General features: G+C 43.4%; 1 protein-coding gene across 9 annotated transcripts in view; it reads right to left on the reverse strand.

The window, feature by feature from the left end:
• Nucleotides 1-24,128, reverse strand: part of PDE1C (phosphodiesterase 1C) — a 613,608-nt gene that overhangs the window by 472,990 nt on the left and 116,490 nt on the right. The gene's annotated exons all lie outside the window — the stretch shown is intronic.

Below are 24,128 nucleotides of genomic sequence, written 5' to 3' on the forward strand. Positions count from 1 at the left end.
TCCGCAACAAGAGAGGCCACGATAGTGAGAGGCCCGCGCACCGCGATGAAGAGTGGCCCCCACTTGCCGCAACTAGAGACAGCCCTCGCACAGAAACGAAGACCCAACACAGACAAAAAAATAAATAAATAAATAAATAAATAAACCCCCCCCAAAAAAAAAAAAAAAAAAAAAGATTTTGGGGTCTCTGAGGAATCATCATGTTTTTAAAAAAATAGCCAGGCCAGTGAATGCAAGTGACTCAATTTAGGGACTTGATCACACATGGAAGCTCCAGGAAACCCAGTAGGCAAGGCAGTCAACTTCCTGAAACTTTATTCCGGCCAAGCTTGCAGCCTTCTGTCATTTTTTTTTACTGAAGCCAAAGAATATCCTTCGTCATAACCTCAAAGAATTCTCCAAAAGAATCAGCTCCTTCGTGGGGCAGCTCTTGCTCTCAAAAGGGCTGCTAGACCCAAGTCAGTGACCCTCCCGGAGCCTCAGTCTTCTCACCTGTGAATTGGAAACAACTGGATCTACCTCTCAGAACAACTATGGGATTGAAGGAGCTGACATATTCGTCATGCCCAGCGTGGAGGTCCTCAGCAGGTCCCCTACCTCACTCTATGGTTTGGACCTCAGTGGATCATCGCACACGGTAGGCAATCAGCAAAAGTTTATCAAAGAGAAAAAGACATTTTTACAGTCCTGATTTTTAAACATTTCATATGGTGTGTGTTTCCCAACGCCCCAGACTCAGAGGTGACGCCAGCATTTTTATCCTGCCAAAAAGAAGTTTTGATAAACTGCTGTCCCATACTCTAAACAAGGAGGATGACAGGGCCAAGGCTGGTGAGGGGCAGTAGCGAGACCCCAGCTGGAGAATTTCCCTCTCCTGCCTTTTTCTTCCTTCTCCTCTCTGCCTTCGTCAGCACATCCTTAAATTCCACCCATGCACTGGCACAGGTAGGCATGACTGGACAAGTGCCCCAAAGGTACAGGACAAATGCCTCATGTTCGTGGGCCCGGGACAAGTCTCTGCTCCAGACAGGATACTGCCTTGGAATCAGGACAAGTGCATCCAATTTGGGCTCCGCCTCTCAGCAGCAGGGGGACCTTGGGCAAGTTCTCAAACCTCTACGTGTCCTCGTAGGGAGGATGAGGTATTCCTGGGACTTGAATCTTGATCTGACTTAAAATCTCACAGTTTCCTCACTACACTGGGTTTAAGTTTTAAAAAGCAAAACAAACAAACAAACAAACAAGCAGAAACACTGCTCTTCAGGAAGGATTTTACTTATTCCCTCATCCACTCCCAGAGAAACGCCTTGAGCAAACATCGTCACATTTCCACCCTGTGATATCGAGACAGGTAGCCAAAGTGGACCCAATTAATCTAAAGATAGAGAACACTGTCAACAGAGGCCACCTGTCACCCCAACTCGCTCCTCCAGCCTCCAAACAGAGGATGAGCCGATTTATTCTGCAGGCTGACTTCTCGGCACTTCCGCTCCGCACATCTGTCAGAGTCACTGCACAAACAAACCCCTAGTGTGTCCTTTCTTTCACCCAGCCATGGACGGGCGCCCAGAAATTCTCTGTCCCACCTAAACAGTGGGCTGTTCCCCAAGAACTGTGGTCAGACCCCAAGGACTGGGCCTAACCAGTCTCCTGAGAGGTGCTACGTGGATCTTCCTGTGTCCAGGCTCACTGACGAGGGTCACCTCGCCAGAGGAGACTTCAGTGATTAGGAACTTTGGCTTCAAGTGTCTGACCCCAAGCAGGAAGTCTGTGAATATTAGAGTCAAGGTCGGGGAGGGAGGTAATGACGGGAGGGGCAGTAACTGAATTTAACACCGTCCAACCGAAAGTAAGTGAACTAACCAGTCAGCAGTGGAGAGGTAGGCAAGCCTGGCTCCACCCCTCATGAGCTACATGACCTTGGAAAAGCCATGCAGTTTTCTGGGCCTCAGTGTTCCCATGTGCAAAATGGGCATGCGTAATTACCTCTACTCTTCAGGACTGCTGTAAGCATTATGGGACGACGTATCAGTAAAACACGTGGCACAGAGAAGGTCCCGACGAAACATGAGTCACTTTTCCCTCAAATTCCACCCACCCCAATTCTTTGTTTCATGGGCAGAGGGGTCAGCCCGTGGAGGGCAACCCTCCATGGGTTTTCTCTGGGCAGAGATCTCATCTTCCTCACCCCTGGGGGACCGAGAGGAGCCAGAAAGTTCCCATCTCTGCGCGGTGAGTTCACTTCTGGCCTCTAGGATCAGAAGCCAGAAATTAAGTCAGCTGTGATTTTTATACTGAACCTGCCAGTAAGTGTCTAGTCACGTGACAGGAAAACAATGGGGATCAAAAGAGCTACACAGACATTTTGGTGGGTGTAAGTCATTCACTACTTTGAAATCATTCATTCCCTCCGCATCAGTTCAATATCACTACTTTGTAGAGTTTCCTTTTAATATGCTACCAGTCTTAAAGTATTGTCCTTAGTGAAAAAAAAAAAAAATCCCTGATGGACTAAAGTTATCCTGAGCCTTCCATTCTGAACACCAAAATATTTATAAAATTGTGTGCTGACCCCAAAACAGAAGGTTCACACCTGGGGCTGCTGTGAGATTTTTCAGATGTGACACCTAGTGGCTGGTGAGAAAACAGCTTCTAAAGACCCGGTAGAACTGCCCCTGATTTGCCCGTATTGATGGGAATATTTTTAAAATTTGAAATTGGACTATGTATACATAGGAGATAAAAAGTTGCATGTCAAGATATTTTTTGACATTCATTTGTTTTTTTCTGTGGTTCCCACCTCCACCTCACACCCAATTCCAAGCAAGTAACTAGGTGGCTAAGTCTGTGGTCCCATCTTGTCTTTTGTAAAATCCTAAACTCACTGAAAAAATTATGCTGATGGGTGAGTAGCTAGTCTGGGAGGATGGCACAGAGGGTGCTGTGTAACTTTGAAGGTTCTGAGGAAGGAAAGGCAGACAATCCCCCAGATGGTAAGTGATCCAGACTGGGGATGGGGTCCCATGGGGAGCAGTGGCCCACACCCTGCCATGTGGCAGTGCACCAGGGTGGTAGTGGGAAGACCTCACAGGAGTGACCGCAAGAGTCCCCCAGCATGGCAGCACCCCTGGCACACAGGTGCCCAGACTGGCCAAAGACTCCCTGTGCATTGAACACGGTGGAGAATCAGCCAGCCAAGCCACCAGCCAGGGTGGGACCTGCAGGGAACCAGGCTGGGACCAGGCAACTCCACGGTCCCCAGTGTGGAACTCCCCCCCAGTGAGGACCAGTGACACTCTCATTCCTAGGACCTAGGAAGTGGAGCCCCCGTAATGACTCTTTGAACTTCCTGCCAACCAACTGGGATAGGAGATTGGAATAAAGCTTTAAATAATTTTTAGAAAGATAATATGTCTTGCACACCTAGGTGTGCGGGTGAAAATTTCTACCCAAATGCTCTCCTTGCCCCTTACGGCCTCGATTCCCTCTTTCTTTCCTGGATCCTCTAGTCCTCAATCACAAATACCGTTTCATTCAAGACTCTGCAAAATTATGATTGTTGATTTTACCACCTCTGAGTCGTGATTAAAGAACTAAGATGTGAAGTGGGATTCCTCCCGCAGAGTCCAGCTCCCACCTTTCAATCAGGCATGGTTGGGAGGATATCAGAATCACCTTGACAGTTTTCCTTATGCACACCTGTTCATCTCCACCACGCCAACATCCTTTGTGCTCCAGGTCTCTGGGGGCAGGGAAGGTGAGAAAAGCATGATGAATTATTTTTAAATGTCGAGAAATTTTGCAAAAAGTTGCCCAAAAAATGGTACAAGGAACACCCATAAACACTTCACCCAGATTCACCTATTGTTAACATTTTACCTCATTTGCTTTCCTTTCTCTCTCTCTCCCTCTCTCTCTCTCTCTCTCTCAGCCGTCCCTTCTCCTCTCTCCTCTCTCCATATGTATATGTTCATTTATATGTAATGTGTATATATGGGTGTGGATGTAGCTGTGGATATATAAATTTATATAGATTTTTTGTTCTAGTTCTGTAAAAAAATGCCATTGGTAATTTGATAGGGATTGCATTGAATCTGTAGATTGCTTTGGGTAGTATAGTCATTTTCACAATATTGATTCTTCCAAGAACAGGGTATATGTCTCCATCTGTTTGTGTCATCTTTGATTTCTTTCATCAGTGTCTTATACTTTTCTGAGTACAGGTTTTTTACCTCCTCAGGTAGGTTTATTCCTAGGTATTTTATTCTTTTTGTTGCAATGGTAAATGGGAGTGTTTCCTTAAATTCTCTTTCTGACCTTTCATTGTTAGTGTATAGAAATGCAAGAGATTTCTGTGCATTAATTTTGTATCCTGCAACTTTACCAAATTCATTGATTAGCTCTAGTAGTTTTCTGGTGGCATCTTTAGGATTCTCTATGTATAGTATCATGTCATCTGCAAACAGAGACAGTTTTACTTCTTCTTTTCCGATTTGGATTCCTTTTATTTATTTTTCTTCTCTGATTGCCATGGCTAGGACTTCCAAAACTGTTGAATAATAGTGGTGAGAGTGGACATCCTTATCTTGTTCCTGACCTTAGAGTAAATGCTTTCAGTTTCTCACCATTGAGAATGATGTTTGCTGTGGGTTTGCTGTACATGGCCTTTATTATGTTGAGGTAGGTTCTCTCTATGCCCACTTTCTGGAGAGTTTTTATCATAAATATCAAAAGCTTTTCCTGCATCTATTGAGATGATCATATGGTTTTTATTCTTCAATTTGTTAATATGGTGTATCACATTGATTTGCATACACTGAAGAATCCTCGCATCCCCGGGATAAATCCCACTTGATCATGGTGTATGATCCTTTTGATGTGTTGTTGGATTCTGTTTGCTAGTATTTTGTTGAGGATTTTTGCATCCATATTCATCAGTGATATTGGTCTGTAATTTTCTTTTTTTGTAGTATCTTTGTCTGGTTTTGGTATCAGGGTGATGGTGGCCTCATAGAATGAGTTTGGGAGTGTTCCTTCCTCTGCAATTTTTTGGAAGAGTTTGAGAAGGATGGGTGTTAGCTCTTCTCTAAATGTTTGATAGAATTCACCTGTGAAGCCATCTAGTCCTGGACTTCTGTTTGTTGGAAGATTTTTCAATTTCATTACTTGTGATTGGTCTGTTCATATTTTCTGTTTCTTCCTGGTTCAGTCTTGGAAGGTTATACCTTTCTAAGAATTTGTCCATTTCTTCCAGGTTGTCCATTTTATTGGCATAGAGTTGCTTGTAGTAGTCTCTTAGGATGCTTTGTATTTCTGCAGTGTCTGTTGTAACTTCTCCTTTTTAATTTCTAATTTTATTGAGTCCTCTCCCTCTTTTTCTTGGTGAGTCTGGATAAAGGTATATCAATTTTGTTTATCTTCTCAAAGAACCAGCTTTTAGTTTTATTGATCTTTGCTATTGTTTTCTTTCTTTCTATTTCATTTATTTCTGCTCTGATCTTTATGATTTCTTTCCTCCTACTAACTCTGGGTTTTGTTTGTTCTTCTTTCTCTAGTTCCTTTAGGTGTAATGTTAGCTTGTTTATTTGAGATTTTTCTTGTCTCTTGAGGTAGGCTTGTATTGCTATAAACTTCCCTCTTAGAACTGCTTTTGCTGCATCCCATAGGTTTTGGATTGTCGTGTTTTCACTAGGTACTTTTGTCTCTAGGTACTTTTTTATTTTCTCTTTGATTTCTTCAGTGGTCTCTTGGTTATTTAGTAACGTATTGTTTAGCCTCCATGTGTTTGTGTTTTTTACGCTTTTTTCCCTGTTATTGATTTCTAATCTCATAGTGTTGTGGTCAGAAAAGATGCTTGATATGATTTTAATTTTCTTAAATTTACTGAGGCTTGATTTGTGACCCAAGATGTGATCTATCCTGGAGAACGTTCTGTGTGCACTTGAGAAGAAAGTCTAATCTGCTGTTTTCAGATGAAATGTCCTACAAATATCAATTAAATCTATCTGGTCTATTGTGTCATTTAGAGCTTGTGTTTCCTTATTAATTTTCTGTCTGACTGATCTGTCCATTGGTGTAAGTGAGGTGTTAAAGTCCCCCCACTATTATTGTGTTACTGTCGATTTCCTCTTTTATAGCTGTTAGCAGTTGCCTTATGCATTGAGGTGCTCCTAGGTTGGGTGCATATATATTTACAATTGTTATATCTTCTTCTTGGATTGATTCCTTGATCATTATGTAGTGTCCTTCCTTGTCTCTTGTAACATTCTTTATTTTAAAGTCTATTTTATCTGATATGAGTATCACTACACCAGCTTTCTTTTGATTTCCATTTGCATGGAATATCTTTTTCCATCCCCTCACTTTCAGTCTGTATGTGTCCCTAGGTCTAAAGTGGGTCTCTTGTAGACAGCATATATATGGGTCTTGTTTTTGTATCCATTCAGTGAGCCTTTGTCTTTTGGTGGGGGCATTTAATCCATTCACATTTAAGGTAATTATTGATATGTATGTTCCTATTACCATTTTCTTAATTGTTTTGGGTTTGTTTCTGTAGGTCCTTTTCTTCTCTTGTGTTTCCCACTTAGAGAAGTTCCTTTAGCATTTGTTGTAGAGCTGGTTTGGTACTGCTGAATTCTCTTAGCTTTTGCTTGTCTGTAAAGCTTGATTTCTTCATTGAATCTGAATGAGATCTTTGCCTGGTAGAGTAATCTTGGTTGTAGATTCTTCCCTTTCATCACTTTAAATATGTAGTTCCACTCCCTTCTGGCTTGTAGAGTTTCTGCTGAGAAATCAGCTGTTAACCTTATGCAAATTCCCTTGTATGCTATTTGTTGTTTTTCCCTTGTTGCTTTTAATAATTTTTCTTTGTCTTTAATTTTTGTCAACTTGATTACTATGTGTCTTGGTGTGTTTCTCCTTGTGTCTATCCTGCCTGGGACTCTGCGCTTCCTGGACTTGGGTGGCTATTTCCTTTCCCATGTTAGGAAAGTTTTCGACTATAATTTCTTCAAATATTTTCTTGGGTCCTTTCTCTCTCTCTTCTTCTGGGACCCCTATAATGCAAATGTTGGTGCACTTAATGTTGTCCCAGAGGTCTCTTAGGCTGTCTCCATTTCTTTGCATTCTTTCTTCTTTATTCTGTTCTTTACAGTGGCAGTGAATTCCACCATTCTGTCTTCCAGGGCACTTATCCTTTCTTCTGCCTCAGTTATTCTGCTCCTGATTCCTTCTAGTGTATTTTTCATTTCAGTTATTATATTGTTCATCTCTGTTTATTTGTTCTTTAATTCTTCTAGGTGTTTGTTCTTTAATTCTTCTAGGTCTTTGTTAAATATTTCTTGCATCTTCTCGATCTTTGCCTCCATTCTTTTTCCGAGGTCCTGGATCATCTTCTCTATCATTATTCTGAATTCTTTTTCTGGAAAATTGCCTATCTCCACTTCAATCAGTTGTTTTTCTGGGGTTTTATCTTTTTCCTTCATCTGGTACACAGTCCTCTGCCTTTTCATCTTGTCTGTCTTTCTGTGAATGTGGTTTCCATTCCACAGGCTGCAGGATTGTAGTTCTTGCTTCTGCTCTCTGCCCTCTGGTGGATGAGGCTATCTAAGAGGCTTCTGCAAGCTTCCTGATGGGAGAGAGTGGTGGTGGTAGAGCTGGGTGTTGCTCTGGTAGGCAGGACTCAGTAAAACTAATCCGCTTGTCTGCTGAGGAGTGGGGCTGAGTTCCCTCCCTGTTGTTTGTTTGGCCTGAGGCGACTCAGCATTGGAGGCTACAGGCTCTTTAGTGGGACTAATGGTGGACTCCAGGAGAGCTCATGCCAAGGAGTACTTCCCAGAACTTCTGCTGCCAGTGTCCTTGTCCCTGCATGAGCCACAGCCACCCCCTGCCTCTGTAGAGACCCTCCAACACTAGCAGGTAGGTCTGGTTCAGTCTCCTATCAGGTCACTGCTCCTTCCCCCTGGGTCCTGATGCACACACTACTTTGTGTGTGCCCTCAAAGAGTGGGGTCTCTGTTTCCCCCAGTCCTGTCAAAGTCCTGCAATCATATCCCACTAGCCTTCAAAGTCTGATTCTCTAGGAATTCCTCCTCCCATTGCCAGACACCCAGGTTGGGAAGCCTGATGTGGGGCTCAGAACCTTCACGCCAGTGGGTGGGCTTCTGTGGTATAATTCTTCTCCAATTTGTGAGTCACCCACCCAGCGGTTATGGGATTTGATTTTATTGTGATTGTGCCTCTCCTACTGTCTCATTGCAGCTTCTCCTTTGTCTTTGGATGTGGGGTATCTTTTTTGGTGAGTTCCAGTGTCTTCCTGTTGATGACTGTTCAGCAGTTAGTTGTGATTCCGGTGCTCTCACAAGAGAGAGATGTCCACCATCTTGAGCCAATCTCCTTTTTCTTTATTATAAGAGAATGTTCCTCATTTTGTGTGTCTGAAGTTTCCTTGTGATTAGATTGAGGTTTGCATTCTCAGCCAGAACACTGCACAGACATTTCCCTCTATGGGTCTCACAGTCAGAGGCACGTGATGTCCATCTGTCCTTCATAAGTCATTTTAATTTTGAACACTTGATCAAGGGGGATGTCAGATTTTTTTCTCAATATCCCTATTGTTTTATTTCTTCCCTTGCAAGATGCTTTAGGACCATGCAAATATCCTTCATCAAAACCCCACCCAACCCCCTAGATTTAGTACATATCCACTGATGATTCTTGCCTGAGCCAATCTTTACTATGATATTTGCAAAATTATGATTAAATGCTCCCACTTCCCACAGAGAGGTCTCTAGGGTATCACTATCCTCCAAACAATTGAGAACCACTAGGTAGAGAACACCAAAAACACTGGTAGGTGTTGAAGATTTAATGTGCAAACTACAGGGGTCATAAAAGATAATGTTTGAAGGAACGGAAGCCAACATTTATCAAGCACCTACTATTTTCAAGCCCTTTATATACATTATCTCAATGACCCTATGAGGTAGGTGTTTTTATTTTTTCACAGATTAACACACTCAGGCTCAGAGGGATTAGCTAACATGCCCAGAGTCAAACAACTACCAAGTGACTGCAGTGAGATTTTTATGTAGGTCCATCTGACTCAAGACTGTGCCTTTGACACACTACTACTTTCACAGCTAGTTTCTGATTCCCTCCGAAATGGATCCAAGCTGTTAGGTCTCATCACACTGTGTCCACTGGGGTTGGAGACCTCAGTCAGGAACACCCCATGCCACCCAGGACTCTGGCTGGGTGCAGCCCACATACAATGCTCAAGGAATGGCCAATAAAGTCCACCAGGAAGGGACTTCCCTGGTGGCGCAGTGGTTAAGAATCTGTCTGCCAATGCAGGGGACACGAGTTCGATCCCTAGGCCAGGAAGATCCCACATTCCACAAAGCAACTAAGCCCGTGTGCCACAACTACTGAGCCTGCGCTCTAGAGCCCGCGAGCCACAACTCAGCCACAACTACAGCTACTGAAGCCCATGCGCCTAGAGCCTGTGCTCCACAATAAGAGAAGCCACCGCAGTGAGAAGCCCGTGCACCACAACGAAGAGTAGCCCTCGCTTGCCGCAACTAGAGAAAGCCCATGTGCAGCAACAAAGACCCAACGCAGCCAAAGATAAATAGATAAAATAAAATAAATTTATTTAAAAAAACAAAAGCCCACCAGGAATTATTCAAATGGATCCACTGGATTCGGTGCTCACATTGATCCTATCCTTTTTCCTATCTGTCCTAACGTTGATGAACCAGAGTGTTCCACACCCCACATTCTCTAGGCCTATCATGGAGCTAGAAAACAACCAACCATCCAGCACTAACAAAGGTCCTGCCTAGAAGCCTTCTGAACTTCTCCCTCCCTTTTCAAGCAGGCTTTTCCAAAATGCCAGAACAGATGCTTTTTTGTTCCTCCAGTTCATACTACAATGCCCCCTATTGTTCTTTAATCCAAATTACATTTCCCTTTGGAATCCGGGCTGACTTTGCCAAGAAACGGGCAATAGTCCAGTTTGTGAAAAAACTCATTCAGATATATAAAATTAAGAATAGTCATAAACATTGGACACCTGAACTAATATAATGTTATGTCAATTATACCTCAATAAAAAAAATTTTTAATAAAAAGTGTTTTTTAAAAAAGAGTATTAATGAGTTTAAGCAGTTAACAAAACAGAATAGCTGGACCACTCAGAGAAGGCAAGATTAGCAAGAAAGAAGAGAGAAGGGAATTCATTTCACCAGCACTCTGAGCTGTCTCACTACCCTTTGGCTCAGATAATTACATTGTTACTAACAGCTAATGAGCAAATCTAGGCAGGGCACACACTCAAGACCTCTCACTTGATGAGGTTTGATGAAGCTCCTCAGCTCTAGGGGTGGTCACCTGATTTAAGCCTAGCCAATCAGGGCATCCTGATGAGAAACACAGATAAGAAAGAGGCTGTAGAGATGGAGAGAAGGGTGGATTTGAGAATATGTAAGAGAGGAAATCTCCAGGAGAGGAATCAAGGATGAATACCAACTTTCTGATTAAGGTAAAGGTAGGGTGAGCAAGTGGCCCCATTAGCAGAAGCAGAAGAGAGACTTGGAAAAGAACAAATTAACAATTCAAGAAACCATTTTGGAGAAACCTGCCATATGCAGGCAGTGCTCCTTACACTGGAACCCAGGTGAGAACAAGACAGACAAAATCCCTGTCCTTTTAGAGCTTACATTCTAATTGATGGGTGAGAGAGAGGAGTAGCAACAAAGGCAAGTTTGGCAAATAAAAAGAATTCAGAAGGCTGTGAAGGAATTAAAATCCATGATGTGACAGATAAGGTCGGTGGCCAGGGGTGAGGGGTGGCCTTCTTTCTTCTTTAGATACAAAGGTCAGAGCAGGCCTCTCTGAGGACATGTCATTTGAGCAGAGACCTGAATGAGGAGATGAGCTAGCCCTGAGGATGAACATTCAAGGCAGAGGGAACCACAAGCGCAAAGGCCCTGGGGTGTGAATGAGTGTGTTAGCTCAATCCTCAGTGCAAAATGGGATTAAACAGGCAAGAATATCGTGAGATGAGATGCCTGTGAGTAAAGAGAGGGAGGGAGCTGGAAAGGCTGGAAGAGCCCACTGACTGTGCAATGCAAGAGCTTGACCCCAGGGGAAGAGGAAGAGAAGGCTGGGTGGAGGTATCCTAGACCACCGAGCAGTCTAAAGGAGGCCTGGCAGGGCAGTACCGGAGCCAGAGTCAGCAGTCAGAGGAGTCCCTGGCTCGGCTCAGGGAACCTGTCTGCCTCGGTCTCCCTGCAGCTCAGTCACTGGCTGGGAGAGGCCCTGGGAGGCACATCCTCAGCACCAATGCCACTAAACACTGCAGAGTGGCCCTCGGTCAGTTACTCTCCTTAGTTACAGATCCGGTGAGGGGGAAAGCCTCTGTGAGCAAGGCCTACCTAGTGTGGAGATGGGGTCAGAAAGGGATGCAGAGGCCAGACCACAGGCTGGGGTTAGGGGACTTCATCTAAGGGCAGAGGGAGAACGGGAGTGTGTTCAGTTTGGGGCAAGTTGAGCGGGACGCATCTAGGGACACGAGGGTGGAGATGTCCAGTGGGCGGCGGGGAGCAGGGGTCAGGAGTTTGAGAGAGATCTTGGGGCTGGGGAGGGAGCTCTGGGAATCTCTGGCACAACCTTGAAGTGGATGGGAACCCTCAGATTGTGTACTGCGAAAAGAGGGTGAGCTGAGACCCAAACCCAGGGCACCTCCATGTAAGGAACAGGTCGAGAAACAGGAGCCAGGTGGAAGGGGGGCACCCACCAAGCACTGGAGGCAGGGAAGCTTCCGGGAGGAGAGGGAGCCAAAGGGCCTTTTCCCCTCAAACTGCAGAAGAATCCCTCTCTCTCTCTCTGTCTCTCTGTCACTGTCTCTGTCTCTCTCCCCCTAACATCCCAGCAAATGACACCCTCAACCACCCGAAGTGGAGTCTCTTCTCACACTCTTGGCAGGTAAGGGATATAATGTCACAGTGGAGGAAATCCCCTCCAAAATCACTTCTTTTTCTCCTGGTCACCGTCTCCTTTCTCTATCCAGCAGGGGCCACCCACAAACAGCAATCACAATACCTCCTCTACCGGAGCACTTGGCACTTTAACATTCATTATTATTTTTAATCGTCACAGCACTCCTAGGAATTAGGGATTATTCTCCCCACTTTACAGAAGTGGAAACAGAGGCTCAGAGAGGCTTAGTGAGGACAACTGTCCTAAAAGTGATACCATGTGCCCGTCAGTAAAGAAAGAGGCTGGCAGTGCTCCGGGGACGTGGCAAGCGCACCAGATATGGTCACAGGGAGCTGGGGAAGCAGCAGGCTCCTGCAGGGCTGCCAACCCGGCCACACGGGCTGCGCCAGACGCGGAGCCCCAGCTGTGGTCGTTCTTTCCTAGACTTTGCCTTGAGGTGCTGAGGGTAAGACCTGATGTCAGGAATTTAAATTCAGTTAGGTCTCGACGTTTCTGAGGATTCATCCCTACATTTTCCCAAAAGGCTTAGGAGGCTGCCTTGCTGAGCACAGATTGGGTCAGGGGCGGGGCGGGAAGTGGAGACAGACCTGGGTTCCAACTCTAGCCCCACCGAATACTGACCCTATGGCTATGGGCCAATCACCAACCGCTCCAGCCCCTGTTCCTTTACTAGAAAAATGAGACTAATGATACCTCTCCTTTTGGAATGATGGAAGGATTGAATAACAACATATAAAGCACAGCATTTGGAGGATACAGGAAATGCTACAGTTAAAAAAAACAAAAAGTAGAGGCTCCGCATTTATTTATTTCTACCTTGCCTTGTTCTAAAGACAGTTAAGGCAGCTGGCACATGATAAATATTTGTTGACTGAGTAAATGTGAAAGAGAGACTAATGAGCCTGCTCTCCCACAGAGAGACTCAAGGAGAAAATGAGGAAAAATTGCCTACAGTGAAATTCGTTAGGTTGTTTTTAATATCAATGATTTGAATCCCAGCTTTTCACTGGGAAGGGGAGAAATAGTCTAGTGTTTAAATGCACTTAGGATAATAGGTAACATTTCAAATAACATGCAGCTTTTCACTAATTCATAGCATTGAACTAAACCTCTCGTCCCCCATCCTCAAACTCATGCACATGAAGGGATGCATGGATGCCGGTCAGGGAGGGGGCAAGAGAGGACACAGAAGCAGCTAGCACCCCCAATGATGAATTATTAGTTATCCTGACTTGGCGAGAACCTCTCAAATCTTGTGAATTCTTTCCCCATGAGGCCTCAAAGAGTCAGTGAGTTATAAAACACAAGTTGCCAGAAAGTGCTGAACTCACGTTGCCATGACAGCTGTGACAATGCAGTATATAGAGACCTCCTGAAAAATGCCTGCTAAACATGTGTTCATCACAGTGTTGTTTACAGTTAAAAGACTGGAATGTTCCACGAGGAAGACTGCATTCAACCACTGCTCCTCACGCATTAATGTGACACGAATCACCTGGGAGTCGTGCTAAACTGCAGATTCCAAGCCAGCAGGCCTGGCTGTAGCAAGATTCTGCATCTCTAACAAGCTTCCTGATGAGACAACACTGCTGACCCACAAACCACACTTTGAGTAGCAAGGCCTTGCTTACACAATAACCAATGTATGTAGGAATAATGTGCACCTGTTAAAAATGATGATGTGGATCTACATATATTCATACAGACAGGTGTTTAGGATATATTGTTAGGCAATAAAAGGAGGCCATCCGATTAAAAATATTTAAAAGCAGAGCATAAACAGTATATACATAACAATTTTATATGCAAATTTTGCATGTAAAAAATCTAAAATAATACACTACAAAATCTAACAGTATTTATCTCCAGGTGGTGGACTTTAGAGTGATTTTAATTAATTTTTCTGTTTGTGCAACTGTATTTTCTAACGTTTTTTCTTTTTACAATAATCAAGTAGCATTTGAGTTGAAAGAGAGAGAGGAAGAGAGGGAGGGAAGGAGGAAGAAAACAGTGGGGGAGAGAGAGCAAGAAAGAAATCTGCAAAAGGTTCTGAGGCCAAGGAGAAGGCTTTCTCACTGGATCAATAGGCAAGAATACATCTACAAGCAGAGTCAAGAAAGGAAAGAGATGAAAGACTTCTCAGGAAGTCAGGCTGATTTCAAATGTGCTCACGCTGCCCATCAAGGTCCCCCAAAAGGCCTTTAGAAAATGAAATTGGTCTCCAGGGGCCTGACCTGAGGAAAGAACTTTATACATGAAAACTCAAAACTCCACAAATAAGGAGCTGGTTAGGAACAGCGGCCAAGGTGCCACCTGGCCTTGAAAACTGAGGCACCCCTAGCTTGGATGCCGTGACCCTCAAGATCCTAGTCAACAATCTCTGGCACACGGGCTGCACGGTGCAGGGGCATGGGCTTTGGAGTGGCTGGGACCCAGATTCAGATCCAGCTTTGCCATTTGGCAGAAGTCCTTTAACTGCTCTCTATGTCTCCATTTCCTCACATGCAATATAGAGGTACAAACAGGGCTTGGATGAATCGTGCAATGAGAGACCTTTGAGAAGTCCCCTCCACAATGCCAGCCCTCTGGACAACCTAATCAACTTCAGGCAGTGCCCATGGAGGAAATTTTTTTTTTAACTTTTTATTTTATATTGGAGTATAAGTGATGTTGTGATAGTTTCAGATGCACAGCAAAGCAACAACCATCTATATACACGTATCCATTCTCCCCCAGACTCCCCTCCCATCCAGGCTGCCACATAACATTGAGCAGAGTTCCCTGTGCTATACAGTAGGTCCTTGTTGGTTATCCTTTTTAAATATAGCAGTGTGTACATGTCAATCCCAAACTCCCTAACTATCCCTTCCCTCCACCCTTCCCCCAACCCCCGCCCCGGTAACCATAAGTTCATTCTCTAAGTCTTTGAGTCCATTTCTATTTGGTAAATACGTTCATTTGTATCATTTCTTTTTAGATTCCACATGTAAGCAATATCATACAATATTTCTCTTTCTCTGTCTGACTTACTTCACTCAGTATGACAATCTCTGGGTCCATCCATGTTGCTGCAAATGGCATTATTCCATTCTTTTTTATGGCTGAGTAATATTCCATTGTATATATATACCACATTTTCTTTATCCACTCCCCTGTCGATGGACATTTAGGTTGCTTCCATGTCTTGGCTACTGTAAACAGTGCTGCAATGAACACTGGGGTGCATGTATCCTTTCAGATTTTTTTAACCTAAGTACATATTGTTGCGCTAAACCAGGTAAACATCCCTTCCTTTGGATGAGTGTGTAGGAGGATAGAATGCTATGATATTCTAGAATAAACAAGAAGAGCTACCATTTTTTAAAGAAATATTTGTAAGAGAAAACGTTTAAAAATAAGAAGTTTTTCTACAAACAATAAATGCTGGAGAGGGTGTGGAGAAAAGGGAACCCTCATACACTGTTGGTGGGCATGTAAATTGATACAGTCACTATGGAGAACAGTATGGAGGTTCCTTAAAAAACTAAAAATAGAACTACGATACGACCCAGCAATTCCACTACTGGGCATATACCCTGAGAAAACCATAATTCAAAATGAGTCATGTACCACAATGTTCATTGCAGCTCTATTTACAATAGCCAGGATATGGAAGCAACCTAAGTGTCCATTGACAGAGGAATGGATAAAGAAGATGTGGCACATATATACAATGCAATATTACTCAGCCATAAAAAGAAACGAAATTGAGTTATTTTGAGGTGGATGAACCTAGAGTCTGTCATACAGAGTGAAGTAAGTCAGAAAGAGAAAAACAAATACCGTATGCTAACACATATACATGGAATCTAAAAAAAAAAAAAAGTGGTCATGAAGAACCTAGGGGCAAGACGGGAATAAAGACACAGACCTACTAGAGAATGGACTTGAGGACACGGGGAGGAGGAAGGGTAAGCTGGGACAAAGTGAGAGAGTGGCAGGGACATATATACACTACCAAATGTAAAACAGATAGCTAGTGGGAAGCAGTCACATAGCACAGGGAGATCAGCTCGGTGCTTTGTGACCAGCTAGAAGGGTGGGATAGGGAGGGTAGGAGGAAAGGAGACACAAGAGGGAAGAGATATGGGGATATATGTATATGTATAACTGATTCACTTTGTTATAAAGCAGAAACTAACACACCATTATAAAGCAATTATACTCCAATAAAAATGTTAAAATAAAATTAAATAAATAAATAAAAATAAGAATTTTTTTATCCAGGGACACAATCACTTCTGAAATAGGAATGATGCTATGAAATGGGTAATTTTCATCAGAATGAAATCCATTACATCAGAGGAAGTTATGGTATCAGATCAGTTAGTTGAACTTAAATAAATTACTTGTGAAAATATGGAAAATTAATAGTCCCACAAGACCTTATGGACAAATAGGCAAAACAGGAAGAAGCTGGCACACCTGTCTCAGGTTTTGCACCAACTTTCCTGACTAGACAACAGGGCCTCTAGCCTAGGATAATGACAAAGGGGAAAATGCTTGCAAATGAAATGAATGCCAGGCAGAGGTGCAGCCTCCTGTGGTCTATCTAGCTCCACCTCGGAGAACATCTGGGGAGGTAACTGGGAGGGCTTTTTGTTGCAAATAAAGGATGAAGCAATGAAGGGAAGAATTTGAGGACATAAACTGGGCTTTCTTGCTGGAGAATTTCTGGGATACTGCAGACCTGCTGTTTCTTCCACTGATTTAGTTGCACCAAGTACCTATAAATCGCCTCCACTTTGTCTCACCTGTTCACCCCAGCAGCATCATTTATTACATAGCCTGGGAGGGACCCTGCCTGAGAAGTGAAGATGCTCATTAGCTTGGGTGAGTAGATTGGAGAGTGCAGCAATGTAGCGTCCTGAAACTTAGCCAGATCTCCCTGCCCCTTGTGATCAGTCAAGAGGATGGAGACTAGACAGATGGGTTCGAAAGAGCGGCAGGGCCAGGAGTGAATGATGAGGCACGTGGAGCAGGGTGAGATCCAGACTTAGTGGGAGCTCTCATAACCCAGCTTGACTGACCTGTGCTGGGGGATGCAGCCAGACTAAGAAGTGACTAAATTCTCACACATCCAGCACAAACATTCCAAACATCCCATCAGACCAGATCATACATATATACACCCACCTGTTTCACAGGGAAATTTCGGAAACTAAGTTACATCACACTGAACCAACAAAGATGTAATTCTCCCATTTTTAAGTAAATTCTGAAAATTCTAAACACTTATTTGCACAAATCAGTAGAGTCTCAAGGCCAAAGTTCATTGCCTGCAGTGAGATTTATTACATAGCAAAAACTTTGACTTTTCAACCAGAAAAATATTCAGAGTTAGGTTGCCTGTTGTCTAACCAAAAGCCATTCTCCCTTCAAAGACTAGCAAACAGAATCCTGATTATGTTTGGGTGCAATGGACCCAGCCCATGGAATGACTCATGACTGGTCTAAGTGAACAATGACAACTAAGCCAGTGATTGGCCTAGGAATGTGCATGTGACCCAGTTGTAGCCAATGAGATTTAAGGGGATAACTGCTGAGACATCCACATGGCCACTATTAAGTGATGAGCTGGAGAACAAAAGCTGAGAATTGAAAAGTTTTCTAATTGGACATACATGTCAAATGTAACAATGTAAAAGAATACATTTGGTAAAAGACAGGCCCATGCTATAATTTTAACAAGTGTTCATTAAGCATCTACCATATGCTTAGTTAACCCTATGATATTAGATATAGAATAATTAATCAGTAACTTCTGTAGCATCAGCCTCAAAATGGAGATGGGGGGCAGGTTATTAAAGAGGAAATGCCCTAACACCTGGCAATGGAGAAATCTACTTCAGCTTGGAGCTTACCCAGGGAGTGACTCTTGCAGCACAGCACTCAAATAATATTAGTTGCAAAAAAGAACAATAGTTGCAGTAGCAGCAATGACAGACATGGGGCAAAGGGTGCCCAGTCAGAGGCTGATAATGTAGAGCCTGCCTTGCTTCCTACCAGCGAAGGAGGCAGCCAATATTTTGCAAAACATATCAGAGGAAAGCAAAACCATTCATAAAAAATTAATTGATAAAGTTTTGGTCCTGTGCTTTGAGTCAACGTATAAACATAAACCAAGAACTTCCTGTAATTACAGTGCTTCTGAAAAGTATTTTGGGGCTACAGCAAAGGATAGATGTCATCCCACAACTATTTCCTTAGCCACAGCAGACACAGAGTTATCACAGTGAGAACTGGAACTCAGTTTCAAAACCCACTGGGTCTTTGCATTTGTTTGATAGTAAGACAGAATTCACTTTAGGGCTCAGTCGACTGGACAGCTGAGCATAGTGATGATCAGAGGAGGACATCCTTGAGACTCAGAGGATGAAGTTTGAATTTTGCCTTCAAAGGCTAGTACAACCAATTCGTGGAAGCACTGCAGCCGTAGTTGTGTCTGTAGTCAGCATGAAGCCGACTGATTTGTTAACAAAATCAACTGTGTAGACACCATAATTGTGGTGACACAAAAGTCAAATATGAAAGTGCCCCAAATCTAAAAACACTGATTCCTAGTAGCACCACCTCATTGGGTTCCTAAGGAGAATAATACACTTAGAATATCAACTCCTGCTGCTGGCTCTTTTCTAGAGATCTCAAAACATGATGTGAGCACTATTCTCACCATAGAAGAGGGAAACGGAGGATTGCGTAGTGACAAACATATACCAAGGGACAACAGGAAGGCTTAACGTTAAATCTTAAGAGGGTTTTAGAATAGAAGGACACTTAGAACCGTCCAGTATGTCTCAAATATTTTTAACAGTAAAACTTTTATTCAAATCGAATTTTACACAGAACCCCAATATGGATATAATGGTATTTACTTATCATCATTTTATTTAAAAGTGAAAACTTTTATATTTACTGTTAAGTAGGCAAATGAGATCAACTAGATGCTATCTTGTTGGATGTGAAATTTTCAAACTGGGGGTTAAGGATGATGGTTATGTGTTATATCCGCTTCAGCATCCAATGTATTTCTCTGTCATGTACTGGTTACACAGGATCCCCCCCCAAAAAAACTGATTGGTACATATCAGTAGGAACAAACTGGAGGAGTTTTGCTACTCACCCTGCAATCTCAAATAAATTGAAATAATAGAAAAAGCTTTATTTCGAGTTCCACTAGAAAAACAACTAATCTTGCAACTTAAGTTAACATGTTTACAACTGCTGATGTGTCCAAGAAAATTGGTATATTTGGGTAAAAACATCCAGCAAATTCATTGACATGATGACATGATACATGATTCATGCTCACTTAGTAAGACCCTATAATTGCTGGTAAACAATCATCAAGTTGGCAGACCTTAATTATGAACTGCAAGGTATCCAGTTTATGAAAATGCAAACATATTTTCACTTACTTGGGGCATAAATGGCTATAATGAAAGTAGAAAACTGTATTACAATAATACTACTAATATTATCAATAATAGCTAGATTTATTGATCATTTACCATGTACCAGTTATAAGCACTCTACATTTATTACCTCTTTAATTTTCACTGTAACCCTAAGAAATAGATACTACTACCAGCCCCATTTTACAGCAAAGAAAACTGAGCCAAAGACAAGAAATGAAATATCAGAACTGACAAAAACAAGTATAAACTGAACTTAAATGAACATGTGCCTTTTCCTATGTAGATATTAACTGGTATCTACCCATGACTCAAAAAACATGGTAGAGAAAAAGCTTAAACATCCCAAACATCATCTTCAGCTCTCCTGTTAACACAAGTGAGAGACATTTTAACGCAAGAACAGAAAGTCATTAAATGATAGAGTTAGGGGTTAAATGGAACCTCAGGATCTAGGAGGAGGGCTGAGTAACTACAGGAAAGGCAACTATTTTGAGAGACTGTGCTATGTGATGGTTAGGAGTTGGGGCCCCAGAGCCAGACAGCCTGGATTCTAACCCTGGCTCTGCCACTTATAAGCTCTGGGATCTTAAGCAAATCGTTTGACCTTTCTGTGGGAATAATACTAACAACTATCTCACAGGGTTGTTGTGTGGATTAAATGAGCTACTACACATGAAGCCTTAACATGGTACCTGGTCCACAAGAACCACTCAACCAACACCAGTTACCACTACTACCACCACTGGAGAAAGAAAGAACTGGAAAATGTGGCTTTGGTTAGCATAGAAAGAACAAAATCCTGGCTTCTATAAAGCAACTGTTCACTATTCTGCTCCTAGATACACTCTTAAAGAAAAAAAAAAAATCCCTACACCCCATGTCACTTAAAAACTGCATTCATGCCAAGTTTTCCCACAATAAGCAACATATGACACTACTCAGATATAGTTATCTCTTTTAATCTTCTATAAACCTCACTTTTACAAAGTCTTCACAAATTGCCAAGTGGCATTTTAAAAGCTGTACAATAGTCTTAGAAAACCAAATACGATGCTTCTGGCCCGAAACGGTAGAATGCCACAAGTCCTCAATGCAGATGCTCCTTTGTTCTCATTAACAGCAAAGAAGGCATAGAAAAAAGTCATAACAAAACTAAAATTGATCACAGCCCAATACCAGAACCTGGGAGCAACTGATGAGGATTATAGAATAGATGACACTGGATTAAGACAACAGCTGCTGAGACTTCAGCTCTTGACACAGGGGCTTTGATGAATGAAACAAAGACCACAAGACGAGAGAGAGAGAGAGAGAAGCTTCAAACTTCCCCTTTCATCTTAGTCTTAGGTTCTGTTGCCTTATCCTCATCCCCAACTGCACCCCCTACCTCTTCCAAATGTAAGCAGAAACCACAAATCCTAGAAAGTACGACATTGATGTGGGTGAGAAGAGACTTAATGACAGCACAGTACATACCTCTTAGATGAAGGCATTGTACCATCAGGATGAGCCCTGATAGCAGTGCATGCTGGTAACTGTGGCTTGTTCATGCTCAGAGTGCCAGAGAACCAGGCAGTGAGAGGAGATAAAAGATGCCACGTCACAGAGCAGGACTCACAGGTAATGGCCTAATGGAAACGGGAAACTGTACTGAGAGTGACGCACACCAGCATGCCCCAAACACGGTAAGAGGATCAGACTATACGGCAAAAAAAAAAAAAGTAGAAACATGAACAGATGGAAATTAAAATGCAATTAAAATTGCAAAAAAAACAAATGCAGAAGAGAAAGAAGGATTTCAAGAAAAAAAAATTCAATAGCACAAGTAATGTACACACTGGAAACAGTTAAAGAAACGAATTGATGCTGTAGGAAATCCATTCAGTGGTCAAATCAAAGAGGAATTAGAGGGGAAGAACATGGAACCTAAAGTGATTCTAGTTGTGGAAAACAGAGAATGGAAAGTCAATATAGGGATGATGGGTCTTCCTGAAGGAGAATTTAGAACAAATGGAAAAGAATAATCAAAGATATAATAGAAGAAATCATTCCTAACCTGAAGAGAAACTGCATTAGCAGATCAAATGGGCCTTTGGATTCCTTTAAAAGTCAATTAGAAACCAGGGACTCGTGCACAGAGGGATGACCAACATGACGAGTACAAGCTAAGAAGGCCTCGGGAGACATCAACACTGCTGGCATCTTGATCTTGGACTTTCAGCCTCCAGAACTCATTCTTGATAGATGGTCACCCAGAATTTCTGCTTGAATATCTCCGTGCCTGTGTGTCACCACCCGAGGATGCATATCCCTTATTATTATTTTAACCTTGTCCTCCAATGCCAGCGTTTGAAGTGGAAAGTCAAAAAACAACTTTTAGGTGTACCCTGAGACCTAAACTCTCACTCTGATTTTCAAAGATCTAGAAGAAAAAGGAACAACTCCTCACTGATAGAAACAATGGAATTTGTCCAACGTTCTCTGGAGGATAGTTTCATAGAGTGATTTCCTGCTCAGCAATTTACTCTGTCTTTCCCTGGTGCATAGTGACTTGATCGATAAATACTTGGCTGGTAATTTCTGGGGGGGAGCTTCAAGATGGCGGAAGAGTAAGACGTGGAGATCACTTTCCTCCCCACAAATACATAAGAAATACATCTGGGGCTTCCCTGGTGGCGCAGTGGTTGAGAATCTGCCTGCCAATGCAGGGGACACGGGTTCGAGCCCTGGTCTGGGAAGATCCCACATGCCGCGGAGCGACTAAGCCCGTGAGCCACAATTGCTGAGCCTGTGCGTCTGGAGCCTGTGCTCCGCAACGGGAGAGGCCACGATAGTGAGAGGCCCGTGCACCGCGATGAAGAGTGGTCCCCACTTGCCGCAACTAGAGAAAGCCCTCACACAGAAACGAAGACCCAACACAGCCATAAATAAATAAATAAATAAATAAATAAATAAATAAATAAATAAATAAATAAATAAATAAATAAAAAAGAAATACATCTACAAGTGGAACAACTCCTACAGAACACCTTCTGAACGCTGGCAGAAAACCTCAGACCTCCCAAAAGGCAAGAAACTCCCCACGTACCTGGATAGGGCAAAAGAAAAAAGAAAAAAACAAAGACAAAAGAATAGGGATAGGACCTGCACCAGTGGGAGGGAGCTGTGCAGGAGGAAAGGTTTCCACACACTAGGAAGGCCCTTCGCGGGCGGAGACTGCGGGTGGCGGAGGGGGTAAGCTTCGGAGCCACAGAGGAGAGCACAGCAACAGGGGTGCGGAGGGCAAAGCAGAGAGATTCCCGCACAGAGGATCGGTGCCGAGCAGCACTCACCAGCCCGAGAGGCTTGTCTGCTCACCCGCCGGGACGGGCGGGGGCTGGGAGCTGAGGCTCAGGCTTCGGAGGTCGGATCCCAGGGACAGGACTGAGGTTGGCTGCCTGAACGCAGCCTGAAGGGGGCTAGTGCGCCACGGCTAGCCAGGAGGGAGTCAGGGAAAAAGTCTGGAGCTGCTGAAGAAGCAAGAGACTTTTTCTTGCCTCTTTGTTTCCTGGTGCGCGAGGAGAGGGGATTCAGAGCGCCGCTTAATGGAGCTCCAGAGACAGGCGCGAGCCGTGGCTATGAGCACAGACCCCAGAGATGGGCATGGGACGCTAAGGCTGCTGCTGCAGCCACCAAGAAGCCTGTGTGCAAGCCCAGGTCACTGTCCACACCTCCCCTCCCGGGAGCCTGTGCAGCCTGCCAGGGTCCCGTGATCCAGGGATAACTTCCTGGGAGAACACACAGTGCACCTCAGGCTGCTGCAACGTCACGCCGGCCTCTGCCGCCGCAGGCTCGCCCCGCATCCGTACTCCTCCCTCCCCCCGGCCTGAGTGAGCCAGAGCCCCTGAATCAGCTGTTCCTTTAACCTGTCCTGTCTGAGCGAAGAACAGAAGCCTTCAGGCGACCTACACGCAGAGGCGGGGCCAAATCCAAAGCTGAATCCCGGGAGCTGTGCGAACAAAGAAGAGAAAGGGAAATCTCTCCCAGCAGCCTCAGGGGCAGCGGATTAAATTTCCACAATCAACTTGATGTACCCTGCATCTGTGGAATACCTGAATAGACAACGAATCATCCCAAATTGAGGAGGTGGACTTTGGGAGCAATGATATATATTTTCTTTTCCCTTTTTCTCTTTTTGTGAGTGTGTATGTGTATGCTTCTGTGTGTGATTTTGTCTGTATAGCTTTGCTCTTACCATTTGTCCTAGGGTTCTGTCTGTCCGGTTTCTTTTTGGTTTTTTTGGGTTTTTTTAGTATAGATGTTAGCGCTTGTTATCATTGGTGGATTTGTTTTTTTGGTTTGGTTGCTCTCTTCTTTCTTTCTTTTTTTTATTATGTTTTAAAAAATTTTTTTAATATTTATTTTTTATTTTAATAACCTTTATTTTATTTTATTTTACCTTCTTCTATCTTCTTTTTTGACTCCCTTTTATTCTGAGCCGTGTGGATGACAGGCTGTTGGCGCTCCAGCCAAGCGTCAGGGCTGTGCCTCTGAGGTGGAAGAGCCAAGTTCTGGACATGGGTTCACCAGAGACCTCCCAGCTCCATGTAATATCAAACGGCGAAAATGTCCCAGAGATCTCCATCTCAACGCCAAGACCCACCTCCACTCAACAACCAGCAACCTACAC

This window comes from Balaenoptera borealis, assembly GCF_965194805.1.
Source record: "Balaenoptera borealis genome assembly, chromosome: 7".
Lineage (NCBI taxonomy): Eukaryota > Metazoa > Chordata > Mammalia > Artiodactyla > Balaenopteridae > Balaenoptera > Balaenoptera borealis.